The sequence below is a fragment of the Pelecanus crispus genome, chromosome 1 (assembly GCF_030463565.1).
Source record: "Pelecanus crispus isolate bPelCri1 chromosome 1, bPelCri1.pri, whole genome shotgun sequence".
In the NCBI taxonomy this organism is placed as follows: Eukaryota; Metazoa; Chordata; class Aves; order Pelecaniformes; family Pelecanidae; genus Pelecanus; species Pelecanus crispus.
The window spans coordinates 141,496,423-141,517,517 of record NC_134643.1 but is presented as its reverse complement, the minus strand read 5'-3'; positions in this window follow the sequence as shown (position 1 = coordinate 141,517,517).

Below are 21,095 nucleotides of genomic sequence, written 5' to 3'. Positions count from 1 at the left end.
CAAGAACAAGCTGAAGGAAGCTGTTCTTACCTGTGCCGTAGTGGGACTTCTGAATGTAAATCGTGTCTGGTTAATCAGCTTGCTAAGGGTCATACTCCTACCATCTGTACTACTGAGGCTAGGCTTAACAAGGCTTCTCTGTGCCGAGTATGACCTTCATGTCCTCTCTCAAGCAAGGACAAAGAAATAAGCAAACCAGAACAAGAGGGTCCAGTGAGATTACAGGCCTGTGTGAGATTTACATCTCCTATATATCAATGCACACACCTTAGCAGAGAGTGGCATGGCATGACATGTTCTGTATCACTGTGCTCACTTTTCTTCACAGTATCTCTAGGGGTCCCCAAGTGACTATTGTCTTACTATTAGCTAGATTTTCTTCTATAAATTTTTATGCCTTCTGCATAATAGGACACTTTCAGTGTTCATTTTCTGTGTCAAAGTCTGAAGAATTATTGCTGTGTATTCTTGATTGAAATATAGGCTTATATCCTGTTAGTATTTAAGCAACGACACAAATAAAATTAGTAAGATGCACATATAAAAACTTTGCAGCATTGGGACTGTAATTCTTTTTTGTCTTGTTTATGTGGTGTATTTCATACTTAAAATCTAACAGAGCTCTGAATGCAAAAGTACAGGATGAGATTTTCAAAAACGCATGGCACAGGATGAAAAAATTCAGAAATGTTTTGTTCAGTATGTTGAAGTGCAGGTTTGCCATGAGTCTCAGATAAAGAGAGGCATTCGGTTTTACTGCTCTGCAAACAAACCAGAACCCTGTTTAGTTAAGTGAAATACAAATCTCCTAATTTTAGCTATCTAAAACAGTTTGAGAGTTAATCAACTTAGGCACACAGCATGCACTAAAGGCACCAAGTAGTCAGTCAAGAAAATGCAGTAATCTGTAAAGAAATATAGAGAACTCTAAAAGGTGATTCATCTCACCTTAACATTAGGAGTAGGAGACTAATGCATGTAGGATGAATCATCTTTTGCAAAGGTCTGTTATGGACTTTATACAGCTCATATTAGGTGAAATGAAACACTGTTCATCCAAAGCTGGTTCCTGGCTGTATACCTTGCCGGGATCATCACACAGAGCTAACAGTCAGCAGCACTGAGCTGACAGTGCTTGCTAGCAGAAAGGAAAGGGGAGTCAGAGCTGCCCCACTCCTTATTCTTGGCCAGGTACTAGCAGTGATCCTAAGTTAAATCCCTGGACTGACAGTGGACAGAAGCTTGATGTCATGATTTTGCCTATCATTTCTAATGCTTCTGGGCAGTTAGAGTTTTTAAAACAGAAATCTAGATTATCCCATGACATCTTCACAGCATATTGGGGGTTTGAATCTGTATTCCTCATCCATACAAGCTCCCATCTAGACAAGACTAATCTCATTTTGTTGTTTTCTGTCCAATGTTTCAGGTTCTGGTTTCCTTTATATTATTCTTAATACAGCTGGTATTGTACTCCTCTTATTTGAAGTTAATTCCATTAATTGTTTACTCTCTTTTGCAGATTAGTAAGAAACAAAACACATCTTTGGGGTACTCCTGTGGTTGCTTCCTTCAGCTTGGTATTTGATCATATGTGGTTACTCTGTATGGACTTTAGGACAGTTTTCCATGAACGTGTTATGTCCACTGGAAATTAAGTCTTCAAATAAGATGTCGAAAGCCTCTTGATCAAATTAAATTCTCAATAAATCATACAGACTTTATTCTGCATATTCACTGTGTTCTTTTGACTAATCATATATGACCTAATTCAGCCTATCATACTTCATTGTGGAGTAATAAGGTACCAATATGTATTCAAGAACCAGTTAATTTAATTTTTAACTTTTGAAAAATCAATTCTGCTCGGTAAAATTGCAGATCAAGTTGATTACAAAGTTGCAGAGGCAATGGCTATATCTTGTGATGGTTACAGCATTTATAGACAAAGTCAGTGTGTCACTTCTGTGCCTAAAGTGACGTGAATGCAACAAAGCTATATATGCCTCAGACAGAATGCCTCTCAAAGAAGTAACAACTGTTAGAGTTAGTGTGAATCTTCCATCTCTAGGACATATGTGAATGGCACTGCTATGTGTTGAAGACATTTAACATGAAAGCTCCTTGTTTGTTTCTGGTGTGGTTAAATATGTTAAGTGATAGGAGCTGGTTCTGAGTCAGTCAGCTTACCAAGACCAAAAGGGGAGAGGTCTCTTTGCAGTGATTCGTAGGAGTGGAAAATGAACCTCTCCCTGATCAAAAATCCAGACATGTCTAAAATAGGAAATTCAGACTTCTGTCCTCTCCTCAAACAACTTCCGCACCACTGAAATCTAGAATAAAATGCCTGTTTTAATTAAGTTTTATTTTTCACCTCATGGCAAGGGATTCAGAAGTAAAGGAAGCAGAGAGGACAAAGAACACTGTTCCCTTCTTAACTGGAAGGCAAGTGTCATCGCAAAATTAATGTACACAGCTCCTATCCTGGCACCTGTAGCTGAAGCATCTGGGAAGTGTACTGGTGGGAATTTGTGACCTGAGCTGTAATGCTTCAATGCAAATGCCATAGGGCTATTCGTCAACCTGTCTTGCTCTTAGAGAGGCTGCAAACATCCAAGTTCTGTTACAATGCAGACAGAGCTGCAGGGAGAGAGAGACTGGCCTTGACAGGTCAGCCATGGGGACTATGGCTTCATCAGCCATCACTGCCAGGAAGCACATTGCAGCAGGTATATTGGCAATAACTTTTACAAGTCGACAGCAGCTGCCATCAGTTTAAATGAGAATAAAAAAAAAAAAAGGGAGAGCTAGAAGAACAGAAAACACAGACCACCTTTTCAGACCTTTGCAGGTGTACAAAGATTCATGTTTTGTGGGTGCATGAGTGTTGAGGGATGTCTTTATGTATAGGTAGATGCTTAGATGCTTAGCTTACAGGGAGAATGTGATATTAGGGAATGAAATTGGCAACAAATGTGTGAATATTCCTACTCTTTGTATCTATGCTAATGATCAAGCAATGTCCTTGTTGCTGTACAAAAGAAAAAACAAACAAAAGAAAAAAGGCAGCTCTTTTTCCAACTACCACATCCAGCTTTACAGCACAGCAGCCCAAACAAAGTAGTGTGAAGGAAGCAATGGATTTTTCTTACAGCACCTGGTACCCTGCAGTCCCTGGCTGTGAACAGAGCAAAGTCCAAAATAGCCTACCTTGATTCACTAAGCAATTAACTTATCTTTACAGCAATGGAAGATAACAGACCAGCTCCCACAGGCTAGTTACCAGACCAGCTAAAGTGTTTCGGCTCACATCAAAAAAACATGTTTGTAGAGCTGTACACTTAAAGCTCAATACCACAGGACGTTCAGCAAGATTTGGTGGGTGGAAAAACAGAGTTCTTTCAGGAATATGAATGAATCTGTATTTATTAGGTTATAAACATGCCTGCATTCTATTGCTGGAGGCCTACTGTCTTTCTGCCTAACAAGATGTTCTTTCATAGTGATATGAACGTCACTAGCAACGGTAGTTTTGATACTGAAAAACAAAGCAATAGATTAGCTTTTTGTAAGGTTATAAGCCCATCTAGTTATGAAAGTACTTCTTGTGAATAGAAGACTCGACGTTTCCATTTATTAAAAGCTAATTTCAGTGCTGGAAATTTCATCCCTGTAAAAATTAATTTAGGAATCCAACAAAGGTGTGTTGGGTTTTTTTTAATGATAAAATGAACCCTGCACACCAGGGCTGCATGTAGAATATAGGCTCTAGTACCCTGCTTCTTTTTAGCATTCATCTGCTTTATAAGAACCCTCAGTTGCATGCAAGATATAATTTAGGACTACAGTTTCTTTACAAAACCAGACATATATGATATATATTGGAAATGAAAATAAAACAAGTTCCTTTGTCACTGCCAGTTTAAATTAACCTGTTACTCCTGGTGTGATTAAAGCAGAATAAGCAACATAGGGTAATAAAAAATAAAAAGCTGATGCGTGTTTTATAAAATCATTAATCATTTTAGTACATATCATAGATATCCCTCTGTGTTGCTGCAAGGGAAGGTTCTGATCCAGACATGATTCTTGGTAAAAAACCTCAGTAGAGACCTGTCCAATATATTAGAATTTAATAATACTATAACAATCATTATAATAATACTTATCCTCTTAAGGCTCAGTTTAAGCATCCACTTCAGTGTTTTCTGGGTTTCAGTATTTGTCAAAGTTACCTAACAGCAGGCTTATCTAGTGGGTGCAGAATCTGACAATGGAGAATGACAGCAGCAAAATTCAGGCATATTCCCTGGTTAAATAGGCAGATTTTAAAATTGCTTTAGAATAGCTCATCTCACCTCAGAGAAGAACTTTCACATATTAAAATTTAATTCTGTCCCCATCAAAGGCAAAGGGATCTAGCTCATTTAAGTGGGCGAGACATTAGGGTCTGCCTGTGTAACCTTTAACTGTGAAATAAGAAGTCTTCTGAGCTGAGCTAAATGTTGTCAAAGTTGCTTAGTGTAAGAGCTGCCTTTCACTCAAGGTAAGTGTAAAGGGGACGTGCAACCGCTCTGTGCAACCAGGTAGCAGAAATGATAGGAAAGCTGTCACAAGCACTGGCTTGCACGCTGCAAAGGCTGAGAACAAGATGAATCATCTGGTAGTGTTGAAGGGCAAGACAAATGCAGGCATGTAAGAACTGATTGCTGAAACGGTGATTGCCTACCATCTGTGACAGAAAGAGGGAAGGGTGCCTGCCACTGAGAAAAATAGTGGCAAAAAGCACAGGATGCATTAACAGAAATGTTAGCACGGGGGTCTGAGAAAGACCTAAGGGATAATTTCTGTGGGAGGCTGGGAGCAGAGAACTTGTCTTCTGATTGCTGCCATGGCCAGAGAAAACAGGTCCCAGCACTTTTTTTCAGCTAAACATCTTTGATCACATCAGCAATGCCTAAATCCACTGTCAGACTTTCTTCCTCATGGGAAGAATTCCCCACTGAGCTTCAGGCTATTAACTAAGGTCAGAAAGGACACAGAACAGTTAACAAGGCTTTTTTTTTGAAATTGTACTGTCATGGGAACCAAAGTAACAGCTCTGATACCCAATGTTTTTAAGATAACTCACTTTAATTTATCAACCTATGCTTTACCCTATTATCTTTCTATGCAGTCTATTAGTGAGTTTTCCTGGAGGATTTGGTTTAGTGTGTTTGCATACAAAACAATGAGCTTGTTGCATCTCTGACTGGAACAGCCACAGCATGGTCTGTTTTGTTTTGTTGCAGAGTGAAACCTCATGGGTTCATGTCTGACAGAAAAAACAATCATTCTTTTAGAGCTACCTACTGCTTTTGCCTCTCTGGAGGCTTCTGTCTTCCTCCACTCCCATTCTCAGCTGCTTCTATCTGACATGCCATGCACTGGCAAGCATCTCATTTGGCAGTGTGCTCTGACTGGAGATTCATTTAATCCATATCTCTATTTTTAAATTGTATTTAAATTGGTAGTGGAATGGTACCATTCAATGGCAAAAATGGATGTCTTTCTGAAGTAACCTAGACATCCTTGTGAAGCCAGAGTGCTCTATTAGGATAAGAGAACTATAAATACAACAAGATAATGAGATATTCTGTCTTCACAATGTATTAGATTAATTGTGTGAGCTTCACTTAAGGAACATAAGCCAAAATAAAAGGAGTCCAACAGAAAAGCAATATATATCAAAGTATGGCTGAAATGGTCTTAAAGTCTACTTTGGCAAAAGAAGTGAAGATATTTTCCAAGCTGAACTGAGAGGAATGTCAAGAAAGTGAGTGAGTGATCTGAGAATGAATGAAGGAATGCAGATGAACAATCCAAGACTAATCCATTAGTTCTCATCCTATTTCTCTGGTTAGATTCATCCTCTGCAGTGAAAGCCATAAATTCAGGATTGTGATTGACTAAAAAGGGCACTGCTTTTAAATCTAAGGTGCTCATCAAGAGTATTGAATATATAAAGTTTTTTCACATGTAAAGACCAAGTTGCCAGGTGCTGAGTTATAGCAAAAATGTCTTCTTCCTTCCTTAAGCAATTTAAGGATTGATGCATTAGGTCTTTCATTACATGGATCACTGAAAGGAACAATAATTAAAAATGTAAATCCTATACTCTTGAAATATGACCTCTGCTTTCTTTGATTATCCACTGAAGCCAATACTATGTCTTGAAGCACTAACAAAGTCTATCTTTCACTGTCAAGTTAACTGCAGCAGTGGTGAGCTATATTACTGCTAAATCCCAGACTAGGTGCATCTCAGTATTTCTAGGAGAAACATAATCCAGGCAGAGCCTAGCTTTCCCCTGAGAGTCCAGCTGAAGAGGTTTCAGCTCCTCGCTATCTCAGGTGGTGTGCACAGAAGGCACACACTTGTTCCAGCTACCCCCAGTTCCTCACAAGTGTAACTACGGATAGTAAGTTCAAGGTTTTTTTATGATACCAACCTTTTCTACCTAAAAAGATCTCTCCTTTGCAGAAGTGCTGGGTCTTTCAGTGGGGCAGTTTGCAGTTTGATTTATTTCTGAGGCTGAACAAGAACACCAAAATCTGACACTAAACATGAGTAACTTGTTTAGCCATCTGTAGTCCTCTCACATAATTAAGATCTTCAGTGTCTCTGGGGAACTATTTTCTCCACACATTTCCTCCATCAAGCCTCTTACAGCACAAGTGCCTTCCTATTACAAGCTTTCTGTGTGTCTACAACCAAATAAAGACAATGGTGGTGAGGTTTGTCTTGCAACTGCTGATGTTTGCAATGTGGATACCTGCTGCTAATGTGGTCACAGCCTCAAGACCCTGGTTCCTCACATCCTGAAGCAGATTTCATGTCTGTCAGATAGATCGCCCCTAAAAGTGTCTGCTCCTCTCTGCTCACCATGGAGGAACCTGGCAGTGACTAGCCTAGATGTAAATGACTTGTCTGTAGCAGCTTGAAGTTTTTTGAGATGACTTCCAGCATCTCTTTCATACAAAGAGCACTGCTAAACAAGAAAGATGATAGTGGACCTACACCTTAGTAGGAATAAGACAGAATGATGTTAACCTCATTTTACTGTACTTTTTAAAGTGTAGCCTAGCATGAGAGTATGAATTTCTATTCACGTGATAGAAATAACTCAGCCTTACAGATATGCTGTGTGGATAGAGTTTAACGATTACTGATGTTTGCTTCGGGAGACACCGAGACCCTGGCTGGCTATGCCCTCGTCAGCACCAGAGCTAGAAGCATGAGAGGGCACAGTAATAAGATGCCTGCCAGTGAGGAATCGTGGATATGAATTTAAGTTAATACTGTCTGCAGAAATCACCTGAATGTCTGTGTCTGGGAAATGAAGGGAAGCAGAGGGAGGTACATCAGAGAAGGATAGTTACGTGCACCATCGATTATCTCCTTTAAATAAATCTGAAGAAAAATACCAGTCCTTGTTCTTTGGCATCTTTCACTTGTCTTTTTGATCTGTGAACACTGAATGGTGTTATTCCTAATTACCATAGTAGAGGAAAAGAATTGGAAAAAGTTGTCTTTTATCTCAATTAAAGGTGTCATATGTGACAGTGTAACAGGTGATCAATGCTAATGCACGTTTAGGGAATACTGCTATCATTAAGCCTACAGCAGCCTGTGAAAGGGCATGCGCATGTCTGGAATTCATATTATGCTTGTTCATCAAAGCTTTTCTGATACCAGGGAACTCTTTTTCATCAGCTCTAATCAATACTTCAAATTCTGACAATAAAATCAGTCCCTGGACTGAATAGCATACTGAATGAGAGAAACTGCAGTGTGCTAGCACAGAGAAAAACAGCAGCAACAGAAACCTGCCCTTCTTAATACTAAGTATTCCTTTTTCTTACATTATTGCTATAAATTACCTCAAAAAAACCCTGCTACTATTATCAAATTCAATACCTCCTCTCAGGATATATTCTGTCTACTCTCATAACAGCACCTACGTACTTTTTCATCCTGGAGCTCTGAGGACTTCATTTAACATAAAAGCAATCAAAGGAGTAGAGTCAATGTGTCCAAATATAAATACTACGCTTAGTAGCAGAGTCTGCTGCACTGTTATCTTGGGTGCAAAGAGGAATGTGTTGCCATGAAAACAAATACGTGAGTAATCTGTCCTTGCTGTGCCACACTGCTGTTCAGAAACCTACCCAAGAGCTTGATGCTCCCACTACTGTGTTTCTCCTCCCACCTTCCTTGTGGTGCAGTGGTGTTCCAGCCCCTCTCTGCTTCTGACAAAAGGTCTGGGTATTTATATGCATTCTGAATGCAAGCCCAGCTGATTGTGGCAATGTACTTTTTTTGCAGCAGAAATGCACATATTTATTAACCCTACAGATGGCTTTCTGAAGGAGTAACAACACTTATTGATTCATGGGAGTTGCCACCCTAGGAAGCTCTTTCCTGGATGTGGTTGGACACCATCCCCATACACCTCTGCAGACAGTCATCCTCCTGGAAGGACCTCATGGGGTGATGAGCCTGGAAGCGATGTGTGGAAACCAGCACCTCTGGATGAGGAGAAGCAGCTCAAACACCACGGAGCCCCACAGAGGTGGCAGCTGTATTGCAAGGAAAAGGGAAGGACAGAGTACTGAGAAGCAGCTGCATAGGAAAGTTGAGGAGAAAAAAGCTGGATCACCCCTAGTTCTCTGTCCCTTATCAGCAGGACCAAAGATGTGATTTGCTCCAAAGAGCAGAAGCAGCTGAGCTCAGGCAGTTGGTTAAGAGCATGTGAACAGCAATTATGTCTCATTCAGTCTCTCCCAGACTTACAGCAAGCCCCTGGGGGAGGACAGGGTGTAGGTGGGAGGCAGATAGACTAGGGTGAGCAGTGAGCTAGGAAAACACCAAACAACAATCCCTAGGGAAATTTGTCTTGTGAAAAGGAGGGGTATTTTTCACTTCTTATTTCTGATAGATTTGGGGCATTTGGGGGATTGTAGTTACCAATTTTCATATTTTGTCTCCCTTGGGGTGGTAAACGCTGCCAGGCAGGTTTAAATTGCTTTCTCCCAGTGAGATCCCACCACCCCAGGGAGGGTCGCATGAGGCAGTATTACCAGACTTTCCTAAGACCTAAAAAGGAGCCTGGAATAATGAAAAGAGCTCTTGAGGAGGCAGCCAGGGAATGTCTGAATTTAAGTTTCTTTCCCATTTCCACTGGGCTGCAACACCATCTGGCATGTCTACACCTGCTACCTGCAGTCTGCTGTATGGAAAGTCATGCTACAACCTCAGGGATTTTTTTGGAGACTCCCAAATACCCTTCTGTTCCCCACCTCGCCTTGACATCAAGGTTTGCTGAGTGGCCCTGGAAAGTAAGCCTTACAGTTTTCTCTAGATACCAGAGCTGAAGACACCTCCATATGTGTGCTAGTGCTTTGAGACCTCCAGTTTTTGTCTTGTTTAAAGTCAACAAAGCAAAATTCAAGACCTAACTTTATGTTTGTACCATTCCTAGTGCTAGAAGACTTCATTCTTGACTCAAATCCTTGTGTGCTGTCATTGTACAAATAATATATAGCAGTAAACGAGCACTGATCATTGGCATCCAAAATACCTGGGTATACTCAAACCACCTTTCATCTTACTAAAAAGTAGATTTGACACATTGCTATTAAAAAACATATGTCCCTGTGTTGTCCTTTTTGCTTCTTCTCTTCAAGAGGTGATGCCAATGTTAAAATTAAAAATGAACAAATACCATGCAGGCTCTGCAATCCTTCTGGCAAAGTGCCAGTATTGGGGATCGAAATGAGAAATTGGCCTGGGAGGCTTTTCAATATGGATCTTACAAGATGTCTGCAGCTGTTTTAATGAGACTGATATTTTAAATAACCATTTTGAAAAAAAAGAAACTGTGGCTGCTATCATCATCTTTATATAGCTCTCGCTCATCATAAAATTTCTGAAATTAAAACAGTCTTGTCAGAAAGCTGTTATGAGGTCTTTAATGCTCTCAACTCTTTAACAGTGCTTCTTCCATTAAAGGGGGGGATAAAGATGGACTTGTCATGGATTCTTCAGAGACTACATAATGAGAGCTACTAAAATATTCTGGTTCTCAGGAGGTTACCAGGCTCCCAGTTACTGTGTGTTGTTAATTTTTGTTTAATCCTAATATTTTATTTTAGTCCTAATATAATCCTTATATTTTATTTGTTTGAAGGATGAGAGGGTATATCACAGTACTAAGCTGGTATGAGCTACATTTTCTTCCTGCTTTGCCTGTGTTTATGTTTTAAAGACATACTTACCAAAGTGTAGTCCCTGCTTAGCATCAAATGATTTACTGTCTCCTCTATGAATTTGAAATGACAAATTTAAGAGTTTAAAGCTGTTTAACAACCAGTCTACTGCTTTTGTGTGAGCACACCCTATGGGGACCACAGAAAGCCTCTAGGCAGAGCTGAAGTCCACAAGATGATAGGAAGACACTGCCCTAAAACACCACTTGGCAGATGAACACATACACAGTAGCTGCCCATACTCATGTTCTCATCTTTTCCATCCTAAATTTTCAGGATACACACTTAAAATGCCTCCCTGGCATGCAGATTTGGTTGCTCAGCTGACGGATAAGGTGGGATTCAGCTCCAGGTTTGGACACTGAAGTGGAGGTGCATTATCACAGCTGACAGATGACTGGCGCCTCTGGGGAGATGCAGGGGGTGAGGTAAGTGCCCTCACCGGCATCGCTCAAGGATCAGCAGGATCCCCCTCCCCTGCAGCTCCCATTTCAGAAGGGCACACATCCTTGCCCAACCTGCCAGCCCATGAGGATACACCATGGCATTGCAAGTACCCCTGCACACCCACGAGTGGTCACCAAACTGAACCCCTAGGTAATGCACCTAGGGAATTCAGGGGGTTATTCGGCTGGCGAGGCATAGGGGTGTGATTCAGTTGCCCCCATGTAGGTGTCTAGTACCATTTGAGGTGCCCTAGAGTACTCGAAATGCCCTCGGTGGACTCTGCCTGTAACAGGAGCTGAAACACTGGACTCACGTATGGACACCTCAATTCAGGTATCAGAATGAATCCAACCTAAGGTAATCTGTTGTACCCCACTGCTGGTGCCTGGGTGGTACGTCTGAGCTCTTCTCTCCCAGTTATAGCTCTACTGATCTCTCCTTGAATTCAAGTCGCAGCAGCTGCTAGTGGGGTTAAATTCAAAGTTGACAGGTAGAAGAGGGTATAAAATCATGCAATTGAGATGGCAAGTGGTTTGCATTTTGGCAAAGTAGATTCCTTTTGGTCAAGATCTGAATGTAACTCAAGTTGTACATTTTCTTCACCTATCCCTTCTTATTTATATATCTGCAGATAAAGCATGATTATCCTTACTCTGTCACCAGTGTAAATGATGGGTAGCTCCAGGGAAAAGAGTGAAGTTATGTTGGTATAAAATAGTGTGAGAGAGAAAAAAAAATAATCTGCAGTATGTACTCTTTTATGTTCTTTAATCTGGATTTTTAGATATAGCTGGAAAAGCAAGAGGTAGTTGCTTTAAAGACCTGCAGTAATTTAAAGTGCTATTCCCAAGAGATTTGATTAGGCTTAAACCTAAAGTATTCTGTAATTAGGGTGAATTACTGAGGTTTAAACTAAGGGACAATTGAGTACAGAAAAAAAAGTTCCCTGCTACCTTTTGAATTGAAACCAGAGGCAAAACTGCTGCTTTTTAAAGTGTGCATAGCTTGATCTATAGCTTTCAGCTGGGAAAACTCCTGGGAAAATGAGTACCTTCCTCTCTGATGTGCAGTGGAAATCATCCAAAGGACAAGATCCCTAAAGCTGATACAAATCAGCTGAATATCTTCACCTCCAGATCTAACAATATTATAGCTATAAATATTGTTGTGAAGTAGCTTTTAGATAATCTGACTCCTCCTATACATTCAGAGTTTATGCTTATTAATTCATTAGGGTGACACCAAATAACATAAAACTTTACAGAAATCATTTTTTTCTAAAGAAATTCATGTTATCTGATGTGAATAAGGCACCCTTTACCCACTGCTAAAATGCAACTTATCTGTGGAAACCCAGCGCAGCCACTGAACACCTCATCCATGGATTCTGAAGTGAGGAGTGATGCCTTCTTCACCTGCATGTACATGAGCATGGGAGGTCTAGGGAGGGAAATCATGGATTACCCAAACTACAATTAGACCATGGCACAGTCCACCCCCCTCTGCTGTGAAACATGATAAAAGTTAAAGTGACCACAAATCGCAAGAAGCTCAGTTATGTGAAAAATGAGTCCAACAACAAGGCTGATCTATGGGTTTGGATTCTCCCAGGGCTCAAAATTTTTCTTACCAGCATTATAGTGAGGTGAGCCAGATGTGCTCTGTTATAGCTTGGGCTCTTCACATCTTCTGTAATACTTACGAGGTGTTTCATAAGGAAAATAGGACACATGAGCAACCAAATGGTCTTGTTTTCAATCACAGTGTAACTGAACTTTTGAACTGAGAACATGCTTTTGTGATTGAGTCTTTCTTCTGCTGTGGTTTAGCCCCAGTTGGCGACCAAGCACCACACAGCTGCTCTCTCTCTCACTCCCCCTCAGTGAGATGGGGGAGAGAATCAAAAGCAAGAAAACTCATGGGTTGAGATAAGAACAGCTTAATAATTGAAATATTATTATTATTCATAATATTGTAATGAAAAGGAGAAAAATGAGAGAGAGAGAAACAAAACCCAATAAAAACAAAGTGATGCAACCACTCACTACCCACCCATTGATGCCCAGCCCCAGCCAGTTCCTGAGCAGTCATCGCTGCCCCCCGGCCAACTCCCCCGAGTTTCTATACTGACCATGACGTCATATGGTATGGCATAGCCCTTTGGTCAGTTTGGATCAACTGTCCTGGCTGTGCCCCCTCCCAGTTTTCTTGTGCACCTGGCAGAGCATGGGAAGCTGAAAAGTCCTTGACTAGCATAAGCAGTACTTAGCAACAACTGAAACATCAGTGTGTTGTCAGCATTCTTCTCATACTAAATCCAAACCACAGCTACTAGGAAGAAAATTAACTCTATCCCAACTGAAACCAGGACATCCTCCTAGGTTTTAACAACAAAATTGTCAAAAGCACAGCCTATAAATGTGCAATCCCTTTTCATTTAAATATCTGATTTGCAGAAGCTTCAACAAGACTAGAGATAATTAAGTATAAAAAAGGATTGTTTAAGGTACTAGTACATTCTTCATTCATTTATTTTTCTTTAAAACCACTTTCAATTAAAAAATAATTCTAATTTGCATTCTACTTTATTATGAAAAATGATTTCATATAATACAATGAGGTATATAAAAAAAGCTTGCCTCTGCATTTCTGTGGGCATCTTTAAAGAGTACTGAATATTTAAAAGATCTTATAAATAGAAGCAGGATCCATATGGCAAGAGAATAAATATTCATAAAAGTATGGATAGTCTGATTCTCTGACTCATTTTTACAATTGCAGCGCTGTAGGAAACAAATATACTGCTCCTTCATTCAAGTGCTGGATAACACATTGATCTGCCTGCCAGTTTAATCTAGGCAGCTTGCAGAAGGATCTTTTTTTCTCATTGCATCTCATAAACAGCAATGTCTTTCAGCCCTCTGCTTTTTGAATATTAAGCTGTAAAGTTTCGAATTCCTTGGTTGGGTGTAACTGCATGTGTAATGTACAACTTGGAAGGCATATTCTCTGCAGACTTGTTGAAGAGTGTACTGCATTAAAATGTATAAATTTTGCACAACTGACAGAAAAAAGAAACTCCATGCTGAGCATCAGGTGGGCCGTGTGAAATTAATAATTTCTCATTCAGTTAATTTCCCAATAGAGATATGTCTACTATACACAAACTCCAGCTTGGCATTAATTGCCACACTTGTTTAAAATCTCGGTTCCATGAATAAGTACTTTCTTTAAATATACACTCAAGTTTCCATTAAAGGCAGCTCATGCACTGGGCCAGGGAGGCTCCTGTGGGGTGGCAGGCTGCCTCTGCAAAAGGAGGCTTGTGGTCCAAACCCCACCATAGGGAAAGCAGTCTCCTTCAGATGGGACAGCTGTAGGTGCCCAGTGAGCAGCAGAGTGCAGAGCACGCTCCTCGAGCAGAGACTCCGGCTGCCCATTCTTGGGCTCTACCACCTGCACGCTCCCCAGTGTCTCAGATTAAAGAGGAGTCATTAAGTACTTGTTATTTTTGCTAGATTTGCTTCTGAAAAGTCCACCAAAAATTAGTACTGGAACCCACAGGTTTAACTCAGCAGAAACTGAGTCATGGGGAAAGGTTCCCTTCTCATCTCAAACAGTTTTTCCTTATAAAGGCTCAAATTACAGCAAAGATGACAGATAAGTCTAATTGCTATCCTACAACAGGGTCCCGGGGCAGTTCTTTGGAATCATCCTCTCCTCTCCTTAAACATGCCTTCACCTCATATTTGATGTACTTTGAAATACTTTACTCATTTTCCACTACTTTCCAACCTGCATTTGGCAAATTCATTAGGCTGTCTAATTCTTACTGGCTGTTCATGCCATTCGTTTATGTTTACATCAAACCTATATCCATCCTAATTGTTTTATCTTCATGTTTGTGTTGTTATTACAATCTTATGTTGCTTTTGATTATTAATGAGAAAACTGAAGTTTTAATTTAGTAGATTATCATGCCTTTCCTTTTCTAGTGGAAAACCACGGTATAACTCCTTCTGAGTAACAACTTGTTATTACATACATTTCATGCTCATAATTCTTTTGCTGATGCTAGGGAAATATTTTCAGCCTAAATTTTCCCTGCATACATTTTGGCAACAGTACTGAGCCCTGAGGACCCATAGCCCTCTATTATTAACCTTTAAGGATCAGGGAATAATTATGGTTAACTTTTGGTTGTAATTCTATTGTTGTTAACTGGATGCTTGTTACCACCTTCTCAATCAGCCCAAGATGTAATGAGTAAGATGGATTTCCAGTGCGTTACATAATTGAAATAGGCGTGAAAAATGAATTAGGGAATGTTGCCATAAAGTCTTTTTGGTTATTACATGCACACTCTGAAGTGACATAGTTAAACTACTTCACAGTTGAAAAGATGTTTTGAAGATGAATAAGCAGCGTGTTTGAAAAGAAATGACATTCCAGGTATCACTTTTCATTGCTCCTTTTCGGGAAATTTTGTCACTAGCATCAGCTAATTTTCTAGCATTCTTCTCACTGCCATGGGCTACGGGACTAAAATTAGTTGGAATATATCATTTCTATGCACTGGTTCAGACTTAGCTGCTTTCTCTTTGAAACTGAAGAAAAGCTATAAGCTTTGATCATACCACTGGAAGATGATGCTCATCTTCTCTCTTCCCTTTCTTTTCCCATTATTTTCAACATGGAAGTATAATGTCATGGAATACAAACCTTCCAGTCCCCTTCTGGCCACTTTCTAAATGTTGGAGGAAAAAAAGGTACCCTTTTTTAATCTAGTTTTGGAAATGAAATAGAAAAGAGAGAGGTGATATATATATATGTGTGTATTCATATTCCTACCATTAAGAGTGAAATTTCTACAGAATACCCATCATTTTCCTTTATGCTTGTTAAGGTTTTTATCTCACTTCTGTGTGGGTGAATAGCACCTTATTTTGAACCAGTCTATTAGAGTGAGTAGAAAGACATTGGCAGATATCCAGTATGGACCCTTGTCCTTTTCTCTTCAGCTTCCCTGCAGCAGAATGGCTCTCAACAGCAAGCTAAAGCTACTGATGAATGGCAGGAAAAGGCCAGAAATGTTTTAGTGTCTTTTCTCCGCTCTTCACCAGAAAATGTGGCTGTAACTGGATTACTAACTGAATTTGCACCAGCATCAGAAGGGCAAGAACTCAGGTTAGAATACAAAAGGAAAAGTTTAGAAAAGACAGTGTAGCTGCATTTTTTTCAGCCCAGCTGGGCCTGATGAAGATCGTTGTAAGATATTTAAAGAATGGGCTGAAATAATTTCAGAACAATCAGAGGCTGTTTTTGAGGATGCCTGCTGAGGACAGGTGATGTTTCAGAAGGTAGAAGATGAATGATTATAGCACCATCTTCCAAGAGGACACACAGGAATTGCTGGAGAGCTGGAAGATGCCGTGTTCAACTTCAGAGCCAGGAAAACTATTGGAATGAATTACTCAACAAACAACTGCAGATGCTGGGAAAATAGCAAGAGTTTAAGAGAGAGCCAAGATGAATTTCTAAATAACATGTCATATCAAACTACTAATTTCCTTCCTTGATAGTGTAACAAGTCTAAAGAAAAGTGAAGAATCAGTAATGTGACATTACTAGACCCCAGTAAGCTTATATACACTGTTTTGCCTGACTTTCTTGAAAGCTAACTAGGAAACACAGTCTAGATGAACCTAATTTTAGAGGATTCAAAACTGTTTCTATAAACATACTTAGAGAATAGATATTAACAGGTCACTGTGGCACTAAACAGAAGTATTGGGCAGGGCTTTACAGAGTTCTTGTGAACTATTCATTGTTTTCACTAATTATGGATAAGAGAAAAACATTAATGATGAAATAGAAAACACTCTTCTTAAAGAGTACTCTAAACGGATCTTATATTGAAGAACAGTATTAGAATTTAAAATAATGTTGATCAGTTGGAGTTATGGCCCCAAAATACTGGGTGAAATCCAGCTCTGACTTAGGCAGGAATAATCAGCTGTGCAAAGAGAGGGTAGGAGAAAGGCACCCTGCAGAAAAGCAGCTGCAGGTTCTAGTAAATCAGAAGCTGAGTATGAGCTGACAGTGCTACGTACATCCTAAAAAGGCAAGCTTTCTCATGGAGAACATATCTACGTGTACGGTGTGCAAAGCATGCAAAAGTAATCCTGTAACTCTGGTTAGTACTGGGTACACATCAGCCAAAACACTTTGGGCACTCAGGCTTCAGAAGACAATTGAGAGAAAAGCAATGAATACAAGCTCAGGTCTACAACATAGGATGTCTGAGGGCAGATAGAAGAAATGGAGGTTGTAAGTGGGAAGTAGACTGAAGGGAGACACCGAGTCAGTATTTCTGTATGAAAAAGCTGCTGCAGAGAGGAATGCAATGAACTGGTTTCCATGCCCCACATGGATGGAACAAAATGTCATGAGCTTAAAGTACAGAATGAGAGATTTTCTTTACAGACTACAGGAAAAGCAAACTGACAGAAAGGAGATTGATCTGGAGTGGATTTCCTGGAAAGGTGTGGGGTTTTTCTCATTGGAAGTTTCTGAGACAATGCCAGCTATACCTTTGTCAAGACAGACATTCACATTCAGACCTTTTTTTTCCAACATTCTGTGACACTGGGGCATCCATTATGCAAAAAAAAAAAAAAAACCCAAAACACAGGGTGATGGCCAGAACTTCTGCCTTCTGCTCAGACCTTCAGTGCTCACCTCCCTTTCACTGGGACTCGCCCTTTGCTTTCACCTGCTGCCCAGAGTGTTAAAGGTGTGATAATAAACCAAAACGTAATTTATTAATCAGCTGAATAGCATTCTGAGCTGACATAATAGAAGTGGTAATTGACATGTTTAATGAGAATTCATGAAATAGCATAGGTTAATGAGACACAGATTGTTGTGGGGATCCTGTGAAGGTTTTCTCTTTTCCATAAAATAGACATTACAATTTCACAATATATATTATTGTCTCTATTTGTATACTTTGGGGGTTTTTTTAATGATTGATATTATATGCTCTGTGAGTCTAATAGATGTGACAGTTCTTCCTCTGGGTGGGCACAGATGTTCACTAGGCTTATTTTCTAGCATATTTTTGAATCTAGACTGGAACCTGTGTGTAATCAGATACAGAAAGCAGACTTTTGCCACCACCTAGTCCTTCTTTCATGTCATTGGAGAAAAAAATGGGGACAAGAGGTTGTTTCAGACAAGGCGTCATTTCATACACATGTTTATTTAATCAGAGTTTCTTCTCAAAACTACTTAGTAGCAGGCTCTGAAAGCAAGCTCCGAGTAAGAGGAGAGCATCACCAGCCATGGCAAATCCCCAGTCTGGCTTTGCATCAGCCAGTTTTGAGACTCCCTGTTTTGAGACTGTAGTGGGACCAGTGATTAGCACTATACCAATGCCATGGCAGTACCACTTTCCTAAACATTGCCGATGCCACTGGATACCAAAGTGATCAGGAGCCACAGTTATCCTGGAAGAAGCAATATGAATCTCGTACTCCTCTCTGCCCCTCTTTGCAGAGCTTAGCCATGTCCTGCACCGTCCTGCATCCTTGCCCTGCTCCATCCCTTCCCTGCACCCTCTGTGGGGCTGAGGCATAGATCCCTGCACAGCTTCCCTGCTCCAGCTGTTCATTACCAACAGCTGTGCAGAGGTAAGGACACTAAAGGGGCCACACTTTTTCTCTTCCTCCTTGCTAGTGGCTCTCTAGGTGAGCTCACTGAGGTGAGGTCGTTGTCCCCATGTCTCCTCATGCTGAGGTGTCTACCACAGAATGAAGTGCCACAAGGACACTACCTGCCCTCTTGGCCTGATCCGAGTGTCTGGGGAACTCAGGACCACTGAAAGGGGTGGGAAGAGGGAGACTCACAGTCCCATGAAACCCTACCGAGCTTCTGGCCAAAAGTTCAGTAAGATGCTGAGTGGTATTTTGATATATTTTTGGTTTAGTAGAGTGACAGAAAATTTAGACTAAATTTAGACTTTTAAAGTTACCAAAGAATGCAGCAGGCCACATGACTGTCTGGTTTTTACCCATCCCTAAATGATACCTATACAGGTAAAATCATACTGTTTAAACAAATAGCTGGACAGAAGAGTCGAATTTCATATCCATGCTACAGAAATCACCCACAAATTAATTCCTGATGAAATAACACATCCTGTGGACTAACATATATTAGTTCTGAATTATCAGTTTATTAGCCTGTAGCTGCCTAGAAAGTCAGGTGCTGAGCAGAAGGGCTAATATCCTTTCTTTCTTAGCTAAAAAGTAACAGCCATGAAGCTCCCTGAGTCAGCTGTTTAAAAACACACATACCCACATCACTCTGAAAAGACTGATGCAAGTCTTCTGATTACAGCTCTGCATAGCCTGCTCCGTAGCTCCTCAATGCTTTGTCCAAGAGAGACCAGAATGAGTGTGGCTAGGCCACTATTGCAAACTTGCACCTCAGTTCCCCACCAAGAAAAGTGGGAAGAGGACACCTTCTTACAGTGCTAGAGGTACTATGAGGCTAAAAATCACTTAGCTATCCTGACAGGTCCATACAGCTTTATGGCAAGGCCATGACTTTGTACATAGCAATGCATAGTCACTGCCACATCAGTAGAATGGACTGAACAGTTTTACGAGGCTTTTGAATTGCTATTTTAGTTGAGATCATATTTATAGGAAAAGAGATATAAGCAAAGCTGTAAGAGCTCTTTCCCTTTGCCAGTGACTTGTTCTTGTCCATACCTTATGCTCCAGTTTTCCTCCTTCAATTATGCAGCATCATGCATTATACAATGCTCCTCAACACATGGGGTCAGCCTATAAAGGGAGAGCATTAATTCAGTGTGTCAGATAATGGGCACTTCCTCCTGCAGAGTGGTAGCTTCAGAAATGGTCTCATCAGAAGTATCGACGGACGTGTGAAGCATTTGTTATGAGGCAGTAATGATGGTGTCTCTAATTGCTGGCTGTTCTGTGGGAATACGTGTAAAGGTGAAGCATCAGTTTCCAGGGAGAATTTTTATTGCACTCAGCCACTTGTATTAAATTTTAAAAATTCAGCTACCACAGCTAGGTCCAAACAGTAAATATCTTGATGCAAGTAGAATACATTAAATAACAAATAAGTGCAACTCGTATAGTTTACCATACCAGAAAGGGTTTATTTACAATCCATTTCAATGATAAAGGAAAAATATGCTTGTGTATGTGTATTTGCAGTGGCAGTATGGATTAGGGAGACACAACATAAAATATATTTTTGTGCAAGGGAAACATCAATACTTTCAACTAAACTGAATGCAGCAGCTTTACTTTGACCTTTTCATGTGATCAGTGATGGTTTTTGCTAAGCTCAGCAGTTAGGTAAAAATGTGAAAGCTTGGCACAAACCAAGAAAATTATCTTAGAGGTCAAGTATGCAGATCTTTTTCTGAGATATAAATATCTCTGGTGTTTCAGCATCTTACCTAGTAGATAGCTGTGTCGTGTCATTATACTCTATGTCTATCTGTCAGTCTGAAATCAACAATCTCACTTGAAAAAAACCCTTGAAAGACAGTAATTTTACATATATGGGAAAGATTAAATCTGTGACAAAATCCCAAAGCAACATGAGATCTATTTTTTATGAGAAAAATCTCATCTCCTGCACCCATGGTTTTGCTTTCACTCAAGTCTTCTCGCACAAGGCTGGCATGCATACACGCTACTGGAAGTTATTGCTTGGGGTGTGTGCCATAGTTGTGCATAGATTAATTTGTCTTAGCAGGTTGAAAATCGACTAGACCATGAAAAAAGAACAGCCAAAGCCATCTAATAAATTGGGCAAGAATTACTCTCGATTCCTCCATTTAATTTGATAACAGATGTGCATTATACACTGTCACTGCAGAAAAATAAGAGACTTCGTTTTGTAATGGATTATTGAATAGATTTGCAGTGACAGTAAGGCAATAAATTAAAAAGTAGATCAGCCATTTTTCAATTAGATTTATACGCCCTACTCACCAGCTTTGTATATAAAGCGAAGAAAGTGAGACTATTTCACAGGGAAGGTTTTTTACAGCATTTAGTCCAGGGCAACCTGTTGGTTGCTTTGGTCACAGCTGAGACCCAAGCACAGTTCACTGGCTGTATAAAATGTGTATCTATAAAATACATGAGGCCAGCAGGTCTTCTAATAATCATTCACATGGAAACTATTAGTCAAATTCATCCTACGTGTAAGTTCGTGAAGCCAGTGAGCTTAACACTGCAGATAATTTTCCCCCAGAGCATTAATAGCAAGGTGGCAGTCTTT